The sequence below is a fragment of the Abramis brama genome (assembly GCF_963993115.1).
Source record: "Abramis brama genome assembly, chromosome: 1".
NCBI lineage: Eukaryota > Metazoa > Chordata > Actinopteri > Cypriniformes > Leuciscidae > Abramis > Abramis brama.
Genome location: NC_139963.1, coordinates 44,153,850 through 44,159,849, shown reverse-complemented (window position 1 = coordinate 44,159,849; position 6,000 = coordinate 44,153,850).

The window sequence follows — 6,000 nt, the reverse complement described above, 5'->3', positions numbered from 1 at the left end:
TATGTCAGCTAGACTTTGTTGTTAGATGCATCCTCAGATTAAAACGTCTTTTTTTTTGTCTGGGGTGTTAAAACACTGTTTATTCAGTCACAGCGCGCACAGATCAAGGCCGCGGGGAGAGAGACGAGCAGCACAGAATACAAAATACATTAAACAATCATTAATAACGCACTAACTAGCAATAATGGGAGATGTGAGAAGATGAATGGTTTAATAAACACTTCTGAAGGTTTAGAGATTGAGGTTTGATGCTCCTCCTTTTTAATAAAGGGAAATAAAAGCTGTCCAACCTTTCCTGAGGTTTTTGATGCTTTTGAAAGAATGGTATTAATGAGAGAGGCAGATGGGAAAGTGTTTGAAGTGCAAAGCTCGTCGTGATCACGTCACGCGGACTCCACACATTGTCTGAACAAAACGGAGCTCATAATTTATGTCTGCATATGTATGTGGTGTTCTGCTTTTGAAACTGATAAATGAATCAGGAACAGCCCCTGGAAATCCCTAAATATGCACAGACACAACCATGAGGACGTTAAAGTCCCCCTGTATTCAATCCCTTAAAACTCATCTTTGATCACCAAAATGACATTTTTAAAAGTTTTTTCCTTGGAATAAAAAAATATTCATGCCTTAAAATAGCTTGAATGTAACACTACACCGTTGCCACATTTATTATACGTGGTTCTATGAATATGAAAAAGAGCCCCGCCTCCACTCACTCACAGCAGCTCAGAGATCCACTCGTTGACAATCACACGTAGATCTGATTGGTTACAAGGTAGTTTGTGACGTCAGAAACACCAGCAATTTCAAACCGCGTTTTTGAGACTGTCTTTGGTTAACTGCAGTTTTAAAGAGAAAATACTCAGCAATGGTGTCGACTTATAAATTTACACATCGTTTGTCTTAAAGCATATTAAAAACATCACATAGACGCATAAACAACATAAAAAGCTGGATTTTCACCACAGGGGGACTTTAAGAAATAGACGTGCAGTCGCAGTGTCTGAAAAATGCTCTGTTCACTGTCATGATCACAAAGTCCCAACAAATGCAACTTATTATACATTTTGTAAAGCAAAAATTAATTATCTAGGCTATCCACTTATATTTCTTCTTTAGGTAGTCCAGCAGGGGCCTGAACCCCTTCATTATCTATGCATTTGGCAGATGCTTTTGTAAGGGTTGTTTCCCTACAGTGGTTCAGGCTGCAGAACTGCAGAATGACTAAGACATAACTGTACATTTCTTGTCTATTACCACCCAATGCTACTTATGCCAATAACGGAAATAAGCACAGTTAGATAATATAGTGTGACTATATTGTTTTGCAATAGGTAGCACTTCAAAGTCAATGCCAAATCAAAGTTAGTACATTATTTGTAATTGAAAGGGTTTAATGACAATATCTGGTAATAATTACACTTGAAATAGTTACAAAATAAAAATCATATACCATTAATTGCACCCATTATGTATGTGCAATGTTACCTGAAAGATAGAGAGTGAGCAAGAGAGAGAGAAAGAAACCTTGACAAAAAAACCTTGACATTTCTAGTGTTGTTCTCTACCATCATTTGTAATTGTTTATTTAATTCAAGTTGGCATGATACAATTGATTTAAATATTTAAAAAAAATAAACAATTACAAAATGTAACTGTACTGTAAAAACGTCTCGTTGGATGACTTAAAAAAATAAAAAGGGACTAAACTTAGGTTACTTACCACAATATCAATAGCCAAACAAATAGAATAGTCTTAAATAATGTAGAGTTTGCGACACATGATAAATTACACTAGATGTGAGGTATTGGTTGAGGTTGGTAAACAACACAATTTAATCTAATTGAAAAAAAAAAAGTTTTAGTTCATTTAAATGTTTAGTAAAAAAATAATAATATCTAACTGTCTTGCATTATTGTAGCACTATAATGCAACAAAAATTTGTTAAGTATTACAGTCGGTAGTTTGAACGCTGATACCATTTGAAAACTATGACATCGCAGCAAGTCTACTTAAAGAGTTAGACAGAAATCTCTCAGATTTCATTAAAATATCTTCATTTGTGTTCGGAAAATGAACAAAAGTCTTACAGGTTTGGAACAACATGAGGGTGAGTGATTAATGACATTTTCATTATTGTGTGAACTATCCCTTTAACATGGTAGGGGAGAGTGGGGTGAGTTGTGCCAGTTTTTACTCAAAGTGACTTTAAAGTGAGGCCATGGCAGTAATGCCTTCAACTTAAGGATGTACATATATTTCAGGATGTGGTGCATCCCTGAGAACAATAACTTTATTGTTATATAATTTATAAATAAATTGTTTCAGAAATATAGCTCTTGGAAAAAAAGTGGTCTCATGGCACAACTTGCCCCTGGTGCGGGGGAAGTTGTGCCTTTGGGGGAATACAATGGGGGTAAATTGTGCCAGTGATTTCTGAAGTAAAACAGAACATTTTAATGTTATGAACCATAATGCTATATGAAAGCAAGATAAATTCAATACAAAATTACTCATTTAAGGTTTATTTAGATATTGTCACCCTGGAATACCATAGCATGCGTTTTTCCTATATGGTCAATTGCATAGGGATTTTGTATTGAACATAACTCACAAGTTTGAAAAACTAGCATGATCCAGCAGTTAAGAGCTAACATCATGCTAACTGTATAGACTCATTGGGTCTCATTCATGAAACACGAGCAGAACGAATTTTTGTGTAAATCGTGTGTAAAGTGGTTCTGGCGTAAATTTTCGGATTCATTAAAATGTTCGTATTTCCCAAATGTTAGTTGGTACGAAAGAAATCTACACCTGCTCCCAGCCACGCGTAAATAGTACGTTTAACATCCGAACGTTTTGCTCATTAATAAACTGCATTTTAATTCAACGTAATCGGGTACATATTTACACAGCATTTTGAAAAAGTATTATATATAGTAATTACATACGGTTTTTCTTTTTACTTGTATTACGAGAGCCAGTAATAGCATCTGCAAACGGAACACAAGTCCACAAGTTTTTTTAATTTTTTTATATTCAAGCTGTTTTTTTTTTGTTTGTTTTTTTACAAGTCCGCAAGTTAAGTGTTGCAGTCAAGCTTCATGTCGAACCATTTTCTTTTCACTTCTGGGACTGTTCGATTAAAAGATGAAACTCCATTAAATGCATCTGTAATATGCTGCCAAGCATTTTTACCTAAAGCATGTAGCCTATTACCTAAAAAAATCCTTTTTTTTTTAGGACCTGATACGCCACTATGTACGCTTGAAAATAAAATGTGGCGTTTTGAATGAACTTCTGATAATAAAACTTCAATTTCTGCATCTGAGAAATTTCTCTTCTTCATTCGCTTTTTTTTTTTTTTTTTTTTCAAAATTATACATGTAATAATACAATAGCATTCGCTTTTGAGAAGACATGTTGAAATCCTTCGTTTCGTGTCATAATATGATGCCCATATATAGCTGTCAGTCGGTTTTAATTGGCGGGATTTATGGTAATTGAGAATGAGCGTGCACGCGCGTCCCATTTACGAGTGATTGGAATTCATTAACCCACACACACATTTCACTATCAAATCTGACGTTTACGAAGTATTTGTGAATCAGGAGAAGAATTTTCGGGAATGTCTCTTTACGCGCAAATCACTCACATATTTACTCGTATATTTACGAATGTTTCATGAATGAGACCCCATGTGTAGCCTACTAAAGCACTAAAACATGTGTGAAATGTTTTCAAACTTGTCTATAATTGTTCAGACACTACAATCAAAAAACCTTAATCATAGAAATTTTACTTTGAAAGGGAAAAAACAGTTTTTTGCACTAAAATATGCTTAACTCTCATGCCATGTGTCTCTCTTCTTTGGAGGACGAGTAAAAGTGATTGCTTTTCAAAATGATGTGGTCACATGACCAATTTCTTCTATGGTTTTCCAGAAACAAGGGTAGAACTACTTCCCCCCCCCTTGCACAAATCACCCCACTCTCCCCTAATCATTTAACCACATTATAATAATTTTAAGAGTCAAGTCAGGCAGAAATAGCTTCAACAAACAAGTAAAATTTGCTTTACAGTGCATTATATAAATGGAATATAATATAAAAATATGAATTTATTAAATGATCATATTTCCTTACAGTGTTAAACCGTCTGAATCACTCTGTCATGTATTTTATATTTTTATCATAGTAACGTTAGTAAAAAGAAATAACAGTGGTGACATTTTGGCATTACCATGTTTTGTAAGTGTAGGCCTATAGCCTACATGAGTGAATCGTCGAATAAACTTCATATGATATTCCACCAACTGAGTGAATAATACTCTCATCAGGACTTCCCGTTTTTGGTTTGTCCTTTAGATATGTCTACTAGTGAGATGGTGGTTACCTGAATTGAAGAGGGTCAATCGGCTGACGCTCAAAATCGGTCGTTATTTGTTTTTAAATCGCGATTCGGCTGTCACTGATTCTCTTTATTGTCACCTGAGAGATAACTGATCACGTGAGTTAATCAGCTCTGCAGGTTGGAGTAATGGGCATGACAAAAGGCCGAAGCGCGCGCGTGTTTCTTCTTAAAGGGATAGTTCACCCAAAAAAAGAACATTCTGTCATCATTTACTTACCCCTCAAGTTGTTACAAGCCTGTATAAATTTCTTTCTTCTGCTGAACACAAAGGAAGATATTTTGAAGAATATGGGTCACCAAACAGTTGATGGGGCACCACTGAGTATGGAGAGGAACAAAATACTATGGTCAATGGTGCCCCACAGCTGTTTGGTTACAAACATTCTTGAAAATATCTTAATTTGTGTTCAACAGAGGAAAGAAAAAGGTTTGCAACAACTTAAGTGAGTAAACTTGAGGGTGAGTAAATTATGACAGAATTGTCATTTTCGGGTGAACAATCCCTTTAAGAATAGGCCTGTCTGTGGCGATTCAAAATTATGATTAAAATGTCATCTGAAATATGGTCAATATACAAATGCCTCCTAGCCGAGACTAAAAACATGATCAGCGTATATCTCTCTCGAGGGGACATCAACATGCAACATAACGCCTCGATTCGGGGTGCAAACAAAGGGGGGCACAAAAATCACAGATTTTTTTTTTTTTTTTAAATGCATGTCCTAAAAAAATATCACAAAACAAATGTGTTTTTCATTTATATGTCTATTATAATTTTTAAATGGGTTTATATTTCTCTTGGATTTTTTTTTTTTTTTCAAAGGACACGTGATTCTGCCTCAGTATTTGGCTAAAAGAACATTTGCAGTGTAATTAAATGTCCTACCTTTTGGCACAACTAACAGCATGCCTATAATGCCTTAAAATGCTGCCTGAAAAATAATTCCGTAAAAAAAAGGATAATGTACTGGCAGAAAATTACCAGGACAATTTCAGTTAAATTACGGACAGTTCCTTCAACTCTAAAATGAAAAATTCTGTAAATTAACAGTTCATTTCCTGTGGAATACGTTTTTAGACATTAAACAAACAAGGGACAAAAAAAAAGAAGAAAAGAAAACATGAGCAGGAACTTGCACAATATTGGTGTCAGAATGGCTTCCACACATCCGAAATCCGACTTTAAAAAGAAACTTTGGCCACGATCATCTGCGTGTGTAATGGCGTTTGCGTCTCAAACTTTTCGCGCCGATCAGGTTCTTGTTCCCAGAATGCAACACGCAATTCAAAATACAGTATAAGACCTGTAAAAGACAAATACGAAAAATTTCTTCATATGCTACATTGTACCATATTCTTTTACAGTGTATGTTTCGGAGCAGAGCACGATTGGGATTCAGATTTCGGGCAGGTTTAGACGTGTCTGTTTTTGAGTGATTTCTCAGAGATATTGAGTGAGAAAGTCTTTGCTCTGCTGATCTTCACACTACTTTAACTCAGTATCAGGTGTGATGCTGTTCTCCTCACTGTCTATTTCACATTTACCCATTTTTTGTTTTGTTTTATTTTACCTGGAGGAATTC